Consider the following 12694-nt stretch of genomic DNA (forward strand, 5'->3'; position numbering starts at 1 on the left):
ACGTGGTTGGCGATGTAGTTGAAGACGTGGTCGCTGAAGTAGTCACCGAGGTTGTTGGCGAAGTTGTGGCTGATGTGGTAGGTGAAGTGGTGGGCGAGGTTGTGGGAGACGTTGTTGCCGATGTGGTTACCGACGTGGTAGGCGATGTGGTTACTGATGTAGTGGCTGATGTAGTAGGAGAGGTTGTTGCTGAAATATAGTTGCAGAGGTGCTTATTGACATGAAGGACAATGTTCTGGTCTTGCCACACGTTAAACCTTTAAACAGGTGTTGACTTTACAGAAGTGTTTGAAGCTTTTACTGACCACTAGTTGTTGCTGACGTGGTAGGCGACGTGGTTGGCGATGTAGTTTCAGACGTGGTCGCTGAAGTAGTCACCGAGGTTGTTGGCGAAGTTGTGGCTGATGTGGTAGGTGAAGTGGTGGGCGAGGTTGTGGGAGACGTTGTTGCCGATGTGGTTGCCGACGTGGTAGGCGATGTGGTTACTGATGTAGTGGCTGATGTAGTAGGAGAGGTTGTTGCTGAAATATAGTTGCAGAGGCGCTTATTGACATGAAGGACAATGTTCTGGTCTGGCCACACGTTAAACCTTTAAACAGGTGTTGACTTTACAGAAGTGTTGGAAGCTTTTACTGACCACTAGTTGTTGCTGACGTGGTAGGCGACGTGGTTGGCGATGTAGTTGCAGACGTGGTCGCTGAAGTAGTCACCGAGGTTGTTGGCGAAGTTGTGGCTGATGTGGTAGGTGAAGTGGTGGGCGAGGTTGTGGGAGACGTTGTTGCCGATGTGGTTGCCGACGTGGTAGGCGATGTGGTTACTGATGTAGTGGCTGATGTAGTAGGAGAGGTTGTTGCTGAAATATAGTTGCAAAGGTGCTTATTGACATGAAGGACAATGTTCTGGTCTTGCCACACGTTAAACCTTTAAACAGGAGTTGACTTTACAGAAGTGTTGGAAGCTTTTACTGACCACTAGTTGTTGCTAACGTGGTATGCGACGTGGTTGGCGATGTAGTTGCAGACGTGGTCGCTGAAGTAGTCACCGAGGTTGTTGGCGAAGTTGTGGCTGATGTGGTAGGTGAAGTGGTGGGCGAGGTTGTGGGAGACGTTGTTGCCGATGTGGTTGCCGACGTGGTAGGCGATGTGGTTACTGATGTAGTGGCTGATGTAGTAGGAGAGGTTGTTGCTGAAATATAGTTGCAGAGGCGCTTATTGACATGAAGGACAATGTTCTGGTCTTGCCACACGTTAAACCTTTAAACAGGTGTTGACTTTACATAAGTGTTGGAAGCTTTTACTGACCACTAGTTGTTGCTGACGTGGTAGGCGACGTGGTTGGCGATGTAGTTGCAGACGTGGTCGCTGAAGTAGTCACCGAGGTTGTTGGCGAAGTTGTGGCTGATGTGGTAGGTGAAGTGGTGGGCGAGGTTGTGGGAGACGTTGTTGCCGATGTGGTTGCCGACGTGGTAGGCGATGTGGTTACTGATGTAGTGGCTGATGTAGTAGGAGAGGTTGTTGCTGAAATATAGTTGCAGAAGTGCTTATTGACATGGAGGACAATGTTCTGGTCTTGCCACACGTTAAACCTTTAAACAGGAGTTGACTTTACAGAAGTGTTGGAAGCTTTTACTGACCACTAGTTGTTGCTGACGTGGTAGGCGACGTGGTTGGCGATGTAGTTGAAGACGTGGTCGCTGAAGTAGTCACCGAGGTTGTTGGTGAAGTTGTGGATGATGTGGTAGGTGAAGTGGTGGGCGAGGTTGTGGGAGACGTTGTTGCCGATGTGGTTGCCGACGTGGTAGGCGATGTGGTTACTGATGTAGTGGCTGATGTAGTAGGAGAGGTTGTTGCTGAAATATAGTTGCAGAGGTGCTTATTGACATGAAGGACAATGTTCTGGTCTTGCCACACGTTAAACCTTTAAACAGGAGTTGACTTTACAGAAGTGTTTTCAAGCTTTTACTGACCACTAGTTGTTGCTGACGTGGTAGGCGACGTGGTTGGCGATGTAGTTGCAGACGTGGTCGCTGAAGTAGTCACCGAGGTTGTTGGCGAAGTTGTGGCTGATGTGGTAGGTGAAGTGGTGGGCGAGGTTGTGGGAGACGTTGTTGCCGATGTGGTTGCCGACGTGGTAGGCGATGTGGTTACTGATGTAGTGGCTGATGTAGTAGGAGAGGTTGTTGCTAAAATATAGTTGCAGAGGTGCTTATTGACATGAAGGACAATGTTCTGGTCTTGCCACACGTTAAACCTTTAAACAGGTGTTGACTTTACAGAAGTGTTGGAAGCTTTTACTGACCACTAGTTGTTGCTGACGTGGTAGGCGACGTGGTTGGCGATGTAGTTGCAGACGTGGTCGCTGAAGTAGTCACCGAGGTTGTTGGCGAAGTTGTGGCTGATGTGGTAGGTGAAGTGGTGGGCGAGGTTGTGGGAGACGTTGTTGCCGATGTGGTTGCCGACGTGGTAGGCGATGTGGTTACTGATGTAGTGGCTGATGTAGTAGGAGAGGTTGTTGCTGAAATATAGTTGCAGAGGTGCTTATTGAGATGAAGGACAATGTTCTGGTCTTGCCATACGTTAACCTTTAAACAGGTGTTGACTTTACAGAAGTGTTGGAAGCTTTTACTGACCACTAGTTGTTGCTGACGTGGTAGGCGACGTGGTTGGCGATGTAGTTGCAGACGTGGTCGCTGAAGTAGTCACCGAGGTTGTTGGCGAAGTTGTGGCTGATGTGGTAGGTGAAGTGGTGGGTGAGGTTGTGGGAGACGTTGTTGCCGATGTGGTTGCCGACGTGGTAGGCGATGTGGTTACTGATGTAGTGGCTGATGTAGTAGGAGAGGTTGTTGCTGAAATATAGTTGCAGAAGTGCTTATTGAGATGAAGGACAATGTTCTGGTCTTGCCATACGTTAACCTTTAAACAGGTGTTGACTTTACAGAAGTGTTTTCAAGCTTTTACTGACCACTAGTTGTTGCTGACGTGGTAGGCGACGTGGTTGGCGATGTAGTTGCAGACGTGGTCGCTGAAGTAGTCACCGAGGTTGTTGGCGAAGTTGTGGCTGATGTGGTAGGTGAAGTGGTGGGCGAAGTTGTGGGAGACGTTGTTGCCGATGTGGTTGCCGATGTGGTTGCCAATGTGGTTGCTGATGTGGTTGCCGACGTGGTAGGCGATGTGGTTACTGATGTAGTGGCTGGTGTAGTAGGAGAGGTTGTTGCTGAAATATAGTTGCAGAGGCGCTTATTGACATGAAGGACAATGTTCTGGTCTTGCCACACGTTAAACCTTTAAACAGGTGTTGACTTTACAGAAGTGTTGGAAGCTTTTACTGACCACTAGTTGTTGCTGACGTGGTAGGCGACGTGGTTGGCGATGTAGTTGCAGACGTGGTCGCTGAAGTAGTCACCGAGGTTGTTGGCGAAGTTGTGGCTGATGTGGTAGGTGAAGTGGTGGGCGAGGTTGTGGGAGACGTTGTTGCCGATGTGGTTGCCGACGTGGTAGGCGATGTGGTTACTGATGTAGTGGCTGATGTAGTAGGAGAGGTTGTTGCTGAAATATAGTTGCAGAGGCGCTTATTGACATGAAGGACAATGTTCTGGTCTGGCCACACGTTAAACCTTTAAACAGGTGTTGACTTTACAGAAGTGTTGGAAGCTTTTACTGACCACTAGTTGTTGCTGACGTGGTAGGCGACGTGGTTGGCGATGTAGTTGCAGACGTGGTCGCTGAAGTAGTCACCGAGGTTGTTGGCGAAGTTGTGGCTGCTGTGGTAGGTGAAGTGGTGGGTGAGGTTGTGGGAGACGTTGTTGCCGATGTGGTTGCCGACGTGGTAGGCGATGTGGTTACTGATGTAGTGGCTGATGTAGTAGGAGAGGTTGTTGCTGAAATATAGTTGCAGAAGTGCTTATTGAGATGAAGGACAATGTTCTGGTCTTGCCATACGTTAACCTTTAAACAGGTGTTGACTTTACAGAAGTGTTTTCAAGCTTTTACTGACCACTAGTTGTTGCTGACGTGGTAGGCGACGTGGTTGGCGATGTAGTTGCAGACGTGGTCCCTGAAGTAGTCACCGAGGTTGTTGGCGAAGTTGTGGCCGATGTGGTAGGTGAAGTGGTGGGCGAAGTTGTGGGAGACGTTGTTGCCGATGTGGTTGCCGATGTGGTTGCCGATGTGGTTGCCGATGTGGTTGCCGATGTGGTAGGCGATGTGGTTACTGATGTAGTGGCTGGTGTAGTAGGAGAGGTTGTTGCTGAAATATAGTTGCAGAGGCGCTTATTGACATGAAGGACAATGTTCTGGTCTTGCCACACGTTAAACCTTTAAACAGGTGTTGACTTTACAGAAGTGTTGGAAGCTTTTACTGACCACTAGTTGTTGCTGACGTGGTAGGCGACGTGGTTGGCGATGTAGTTGAAGACGTGGTCGCTGAAGTAGTCACCGAGGTTGTTGGCGAAGTTGTGGCTGATGTGGTAGGTGAAGTGGTGGGCGAGGTTGTGGGAGACGTTGTTGCCGATGTGGTTGCCGACGTGGTAGGCGATGTGGTTACTGATGTAGTGGCTGATGTAGTAGGAGTGGTTGTTGCTGAAATATAGTTGCAGAGGTGCTTATTGACATGAAGGACAATGTTCTGGTCTTGCCACACGTTAAACCTTTAAACAGGAGTTGACTTTACAGAAGTGTTTTCAAGCTTTTACTGACCACTAGTTGTTGCTGACGTGGTAGGCGACGTGGTTGGCGATGTAGTTGCAGACGTGGTCGCTGAAGTAATCACCGAGGTTGTTGGCGAAGTTGTGGCTGATGTGGTAGGTGAAGTGGTGGGCGAGGTTGTGGGAGACGTTGTTGCCGATGTGGTTGCCGACGTGGTAGGCGATGTGGTTACTGATGTAGTGGCTGATGTAGTAGGAGAGGTTGTTGCTGAAATATAGTTGCAGAGGTGCTTATTGACATGAAGGACAATGTTCTGGTCTTGTCACACGTTAACCTTTAAGAGGCGTTGACTTTACAGAAGTGTTTTCAAGCTTTTACTGACCACTAGTTGTTGCTGACGTGGTAGGCGACGTGGTTGGCGATGTAGTTGCAGACGTGGTCGCTGAAGTAGTCACCGAGGTTGTTGGCGAAGTTGTGGCTGCTGTGGTAGGTGAAGTGGTGGGCGAGGTTGTGGGAGACGTTGTTGCCGATGTGGTTGCCGACGTGGTAGGCGATGTGGTTACTGATGTAGTGGCTGATGTAGTAGGAGAGGTTGTTGCTGAAATATAGTTGCAGAGGTGCTTATTGACATGAAGGACAATGTTCTGGTCTTACCACACGTTAACCTTTAAGAGGTGTTGACTTTACAGAAGTGTTGGAAGCTTTTACTGACCACTAGTTGTTGCTGACGTGGTAGGCGACGTGGTTGGCGATGTAGTTGCAGACGTGGTCGCTGAAGTAGTCACCGAGGTTGTTGGCGAAGTTGTGGCTGATGTGGTAGGTGAAGTGGTGGGCGAGGTTGTGGGAGACGTTGTTGCCGATGTGGTTGCCGACGTGGTAGGCGATGTGGTTACTGATGTAGTGGCTGATGTAGTAGGAGAGGTTGTTGCTGAAATATAGTTGCAGAGGTGCTTATTGACATGAAGGACAATGTTCTGGTCTTGCCACACGTTAACCTTTAAGAGGCGTTGACTTTACAGAAGTGTTGGAAGCTTTTACTGACCACTAGTTGTTGCTGACGTGGTAGGCGACGTGGTTGGCGATGTAGTTGCAGACGTGGTCGCTGAAGTAGTCACCGAAGTTGTTGGCGAAGTTGTGGCTGATGTGGTAGGTGAAGTGGTGGGCGAGGTTGTGGGAGACGTTGTTGCCGATGTGGTTGCCGACGTGGTAGGCGATGTGGTTACTGATGTAGTGGCTGATGTAGTAGGAGAGGTTGTTGCTGAAATATAGTTGCAGAGGTGCTTATTGAAATGAAGGGCAATGTTCTGGTCTGGCCACACGTTAACCTTTAAGAGGTGTTGACTTTACAGAAGTTTTGGAAGCTTTTACTGACCACTAGTTGTTGCTGACGTGGTAGGCGACGTGGTTGGCGATGTAGTTGCAGACGTGGTCGCTGAAGTAGTCACCGAGGTTGTTGGCGAAGTTGTGGCTGATGTGGTAGGTGAAGTGGTGGGCGAGGTTGTGGGAGACGTTGTTGCCGATGTGGTTGCCGACGTGGTAGGCGATGTGGTTACTGATGTAGTGGCTGATGTAGTAGGAGAGGTTGTTGCTGAAATATAGTTGCAGAGGTGCTTATTGACATGAAGGACAATGTTCTGGTCTTGCCACACGTTAAACCTTTAAACAGGTGTTGACTTTACAGAAGTGTTGGAAGCTTTTACTGACCATTAGTTGTTGCTGACGTGGTAGGCGACGTGGTTGGCGATGTAGTTTCAGACGTGGTCGCTGAAGTAGTCACCGAGGTTGTTGGCGAAGTTGTGGCTGATGTGGTAGGTGAAGTGGTGGGCGAGGTTGTTGGAGACGTTGTTGCCGATGTGGTTACCGACGTGGTAGGCGATGTGGTTACTGATGTAGTGGCTGATGTAGTAGGAGAGGTTGTTGCTGAAATATAGTTGCAGAGGTGCTTATTGACATGAAGGACAATGTTCTGGTCTTGCCACACGTTAAACCTTTAAACAGGTGTTGACTTTACAGAAGTGTTTGAAGCTTTTACTGACCACTAGTTGTTGCTGACGTGGTAGGCGACGTGGTTGGCGATGTAGTTGCAGACGTGGTCGCTGAAGTAGTCACCGAGGTTGTTGGCGAAGTTGTGGCTGATGTGGTAGGTGAAGTGGTGGGCGAGGTTGTGGGAGACGTTGTTGCCGATGTGGTTGCCGACGTGGTAGGCGATGTGGTTACTGATGTAGTGGCTGATGTAGTAGGAGAGGTTGTTGCTGAAATATAGTTGCAGAAGTGCTTATTGACATGGAGGACAATGTTCTGGTCTTGCCACACGTTAAACCTTTAAACAGGAGTTGACTTTACAGAAGTGTTGGAAGCTTTTACTGACCACTAGTTGTTGCTGACGTGGTAGGCGACGTGGTTGGCGATGTAGTTGAAGACGTGGTCGCTGAAGTAGTCACCGAGGTTGTTGGTGAAGTTGTGGATGATGTGGTAGGTGAAGTGGTGGGCGAGGTTGTGGGAGACGTTGTTGCCGATGTGGTTGCCGACGTGGTAGGCGATGTGGTTACTGATGTAGTGGCTGATGTAGTAGGAGAGGTTGTTGCTGAAATATAGTTGCAGAGGTGCTTATTGACATGAAGGACAATGTTCTGGTCTTGCCACACGTTAAACCTTTAAACAGGAGTTGACTTTACAGAAGTGTTTTCAAGCTTTTACTGACCACTAGTTGTTGCTGACGTGGTAGGCGACGTGGTTGGCGATGTAGTTGCAGACGTGGTCGCTGAAGTAGTCACCGAGGTTGTTGGCGAAGTTGTGGCTGATGTGGTAGGTGAAGTGGTGGGCGAGGTTGTGGGAGACGTTGTTGCCGATGTGGTTGCCGACGTGGTAGGCGATGTGGTTACTGATGTAGTGGCTGATGTAGTAGGAGAGGTTGTTGCTAAAATATAGTTGCAGAGGTGCTTATTGACATGAAGGACAATGTTCTGGTCTTGCCACACGTTAAACCTTTAAACAGGTGTTGACTTTACAGAAGTGTTGGAAGCTTTTACTGACCACTAGTTGTTGCTGACGTGGTAGGCGACGTGGTTGGCGATGTAGTTGCAGACGTGGTCGCTGAAGTAGTCACCGAGGTTGTTGGCGAAGTTGTGGCTGATGTGGTAGGTGAAGTGGTGGGCGAGGTTGTGGGAGACGTTGTTGCCGATGTGGTTGCCGACGTGGTAGGCGATGTGGTTACTGATGTAGTGGCTGATGTAGTAGGAGAGGTTGTTGCTGAAATATAGTTGCAGAGGTGCTTATTGAGATGAAGGACAATGTTCTGGTCTTGCCATACGTTAACCTTTAAACAGGTGTTGACTTTACAGAAGTGTTGGAAGCTTTTACTGACCACTAGTTGTTGCTGACGTGGTAGGCGACGTGGTTGGCGATGTAGTTGCAGACGTGGTCGCTGAAGTAGTCACCGAGGTTGTTGGCGAAGTTGTGGCTGATGTGGTAGGTGAAGTGGTGGGCGAGGTTGTGGGAGACGTTGTTGCCGATGTGGTTGCCGACGTGGTAGGCGATGTGGTTACTGATGTAGTGGCTGATGTAGTAGGAGAGGTTGTTGCTGAAATATAGTTGCAGAAGTGCTTATTGAGATGAAGGACAATGTTCTGGTCTTGCCATACGTTAACCTTTAAACAGGTGTTGACTTTACAGAAGTGTTTTCAAGCTTTTACTGACCACTAGTTGTTGCTGACGTGGTAGGCGACGTGGTTGGCGATGTAGTTGCAGACGTGGTCGCTGAAGTAGTCACCGAGGTTGTTGGCGAAGTTGTGGCTGATGTGGTAGGTGAAGTGGTGGGCGAAGTTGTGGGAGACGTTGTTGCCGATGTGGTTGCCGATGTGGTTGCCGATGTGGTTGCTGATGTGGTTGCCGACGTGGTAGGCGATGTGGTTACTGATGTAGTGGCTGGTGTAGTAGGAGAGGTTGTTGCTGAAATATAGTTGCAGAGGCGCTTATTGACATGAAGGACAATGTTCTGGTCTTGCCACACGTTAAACCTTTAAACAGGTGTTGACTTTACAGAAGTGTTGGAAGCTTTTACTGACCACTAGTTGTTGCTGACGTGGTAGGCGACGTGGTTGGCGATGTAGTTGAAGACGTGGTCGCTGAAGTAGTCACCGAGGTTGTTGGCGAAGTTGTGGCTGATGTGGTAGGTGAAGTGGTGGGCGAGGTTGTGGGAGACGTTGTTGCCGATGTGGTTGCCGACGTGGTAGGCGATGTGGTTACTGATGTAGTGGCTGATGTAGTAGGAGTGGTTTTTGCTGAAATATAGTTGCAAAGGTGCTTATTGACATGAAGGACAATGTTCTGGTCTTGCCACACGTTAAACCTTTAAACAGGAGTTGACTTTACAGAAGTGTTTTCAAGCTTTTACTGACCACTAGTTGTTGCTGACGTGGTAGGCGACGTGGTTGGCGATGTAGTTGCAGACGTGGTCGCTGAAGTAGTCACCGAGGTTGTTGGCGAAGTTGTGGCTGATGTGGTAGGTGAAGTGGTGGGCGAGGTTGTGGGAGACGTTGTTGCCGATGTGGTTGCCGACGTGGTAGGCGATGTGGTTACTGATGTAGTGGCTGATGTAGTAGGAGAGGTTGTTGCTGAAATATAGTTGCAGAGGTGCTTATTGACATGAAGGACAATGTTCTGGTCTTGTCACACGTTAACCTTTAAGAGGCGTTGACTTTACAGAAGTGTTGGAAGCTTTTACTGACCACTAGTTGTTGCTGACGTGGTAGGCGACGTGGTTGGCGATGTAGTTGCAGACGTGGTCGCTGAAGTAGTCACCGAGGTTGTTGGCGAAGTTGTGGCTGATGTGGTAGGTGAAGTGGTGGGCGAGGTTGTGGGAGACGTTGTTGCCGATGTGGTTGCCGACGTGGTAGGCGATGTGGTTACTGATGTAGTGGCTGATGTAGTAGGAGAGGTTGTTGCTGAAATATAGTTGCAGAGGTGCTTATTGACATGAAGGACAATGTTCTGGTCTTACCACACGTTAACCTTTAAGAGGTGTTGACTTTACAGAAGTGTTTTCAAGCTTTTACTGACCACTAGTTGTTGCTGACGTGGTAGGCGACGTGGTTGGCGATGTAGTTGCAGACGTGGTCGCTGAAGTAGTCACCGAGGTTGTTGGCGAAGTTGTGGCTGATGTGGTAGGTGAAGTGGTGGGCGAGGTTGTGGGAGACGTTGTTGCCGATGTGGTTGCCGACGTGGTAGGCGATGTGGTTACTGATGTAGTGGCTGATGTAGTAGGAGAGGTTGTTGCTGAAATATAGTTGCAGAGGTGCTTATTGACATGAAGGACAATGTTCTGGTCTTGTCACACGTTAACCTTTAAGAGGCGTTGACTTTACAGAAGTGTTGGAAGCTTTTACTGACCACTAGTTGTTGCTGACGTGGTAGGCGACGTGGTTGGCGATGTAGTTGCAGACGTGGTCGCTGAAGTAGTCACCGAGGTTGTTGGCGAAGTTGTGGCTGATGTGGTAGGTGAAGTGGTGGGCGAGGTTGTGGGAGACGTTGTTGCCGATGTGGTTGCCGACGTGGTAGGCGATGTGGTTACTGATGTAGTGGCTGATGTAGTAGGAGAGGTTGTTGCTGAAATATAGTTGCAGAGGTGCTTATTGACATGAAGGACAATGTTCTGGTCTTACCACACGTTAACCTTTAAGAGGTGTTGACTTTACAGAAGTGTTGGAAGCTTTTACTGACCACTAGTTGTTGCTGACGTGGTAGGCGACGTGGTTGGCGATGTAGTTGCAGACGTGGTCGCTGAAGTAGTCACCGAGGTTGTTGGCGAAGTTGTGGCTGATGTGGTAGGTGAAGTGGTGGGCGAGGTTGTGGGAGACGTTGTTGCCGATGTGGTTGCCGACGTGGTAGGCGATGTGGTTACTGATGTAGTGGCTGATGTAGTAGGAGAGGTTGTTGCTGAAATATAGTTGCAGAGGTGCTTATTGACATGAAGGACAATGTTCTGGTCTTGCCACACGTTAACCTTTAAGAGGCGTTGACTTTACAGAAGTGTTGGAAGCTTTTACTGACCACTAGTTGTTGCTGACGTGGTAGGCGACGTGGTTGGCGATGTAGTTGCAGACGTGGTCGCTGAAGTAGTCACCGAGGTTGTTGGCGAAGTTGTGGCCGATGTGGTAGGTGAAGTGGTGGGCGAAGTTGTGGGAGACGTTGTTGCCGATGTGGTTGCCGATGTGGTTGCCGATGTGGTTGCCGATGTGGTTGCCGACGTGGTAGGCGATGTGGTTACTGATGTAGTGGCTGGTGTAGTAGGAGAGGTTGTTGCTGAAATATAGTTGCAGAGGCGCTTATTGACATGAAGGACAATGTTCTGGTCTTGCCACACGTTAAACCTTTAAACAGGTGTTGACTTTACAGAAGTGTTGGAAGCTTTTACTGACCACTAGTTGTTGCTGACGTGGTAGGCGACGTGGTTGGCGATGTAGTTGAAGACGTGGTCGCTGAAGTAGTCACCGAGGTTGTTGGCGAAGTTGTGGCTGATGTGGTAGGTGAAGTGGTGGGCGAGGTTGTGGGAGACGTTGTTGCCGATGTGGTTGCCGACGTGGTAGGCGATGTGGTTACTGATGTAGTGGCTGATGTAGTAGGAGTGGTTGTTGCTGAAATATAGTTGCAGAGGTGCTTATTGACATGAAGGACAATGTTCTGGTCTTGCCACACGTTAAACCTTTAAACAGGAGTTGACTTTACAGAAGTGTTTTCAAGCTTTTACTGACCACTAGTTGTTGCTGACGTGGTAGGCGACGTGGTTGGCGATGTAGTTGCAGACGTGGTCGCTGAAGTAGTCACCGAGGTTGTTGGCGAAGTTGTGGCTGATGTGGTAGGTGAAGTGGTGGGCGAGGTTGTGGGAGACGTTGTTGCCGATGTGGTTGCCGACGTGGTAGGCGATGTGGTTACTGATGTAGTGGCTGATGTAGTAGGAGAGGTTGTTGCTGAAATATAGTTGCAGAGGTGCTTATTGACATGAAGGACAATGTTCTGGTCTTGTCACACGTTAACCTTTAAGAGGCGTTGACTTTACAGAAGTGTTGGAAGCTTTTACTGACCACTAGTTGTTGCTGACGTGGTAGGCGACGTGGTTGGCGATGTAGTTGCAGACGTGGTCGCTGAAGTAGTCACCGAGGTTGTTGGCGAAGTTGTGGCTGATGTGGTAGGTGAAGTGGTGGGCGAGGTTGTGGGAGACGTTGTTGCCGATGTGGTTGCCGACGTGGTAGGCGATGTGGTTACTGATGTAGTGGCTGATGTAGTAGGAGAGGTTGTTGCTGAAATATAGTTGCAGAGGTGCTTATTGACATGAAGGACAATGTTCTGGTCTTACCACACGTTAACCTTTAAGAGGTGTTGACTTTACAGAAGTGTTGGAAGCTTTTACTGACCACTAGTTGTTGCTGACGTGGTAGGCGACGTGGTTGGCGATGTAGTTGCAGACGTGGTCGCTGAAGTAGTCACCGAGGTTGTTGGCGAAGTTGTGGCTGATGTGGTAGGTGAAGTGGTGGGCGAGGTTGTGGGAGACGTTGTTGCCGATGTGGTTGCCGACGTGGTAGGCGATGTGGTTACTGATGTAGTGGCTGATGTAGTAGGAGAGGTTGTTGCTGAAATATAGTTGCAGAGGTGCTTATTGACATGAAGGACAATGTTCTGGTCTTGCCACACGTTAACCTTTAAGAGGCGTTGACTTTACAGAAGTGTTGGAAGCTTTTACTGACCACTAGTTGTTGCTGACGTGGTAGGCGACGTGGTTGGCGATGTAGTTGCAGACGTGGTCGCTGAAGTAGTCACCGAAGTTGTTGGCGAAGTTGTGGCTGATGTGGTAGGTGAAGTGGTGGGCGAGGTTGTGGGAGACGTTGTTGCCGATGTGGTTGCCGACGTGGTAGGCGATGTGGTTACTGATGTAGTGGCTGATGTAGTAGGAGAGGTTGTTGCTGAAATATAGTTGCAGAGGTGCTTATTGACATGAAGGGCAATGTTCTGGTCTGGCCACACGTTAACCTTTAAGAGGTGTTGACTTTACAGAAGTG

Source organism: Haliotis cracherodii, unplaced genomic scaffold (genome assembly GCF_022045235.1).
Source record: "Haliotis cracherodii isolate W230 unplaced genomic scaffold, xgHalCrac1.p SCAF_13, whole genome shotgun sequence".
Lineage (NCBI taxonomy): Eukaryota > Metazoa > Mollusca > Gastropoda > Lepetellida > Haliotidae > Haliotis > Haliotis cracherodii.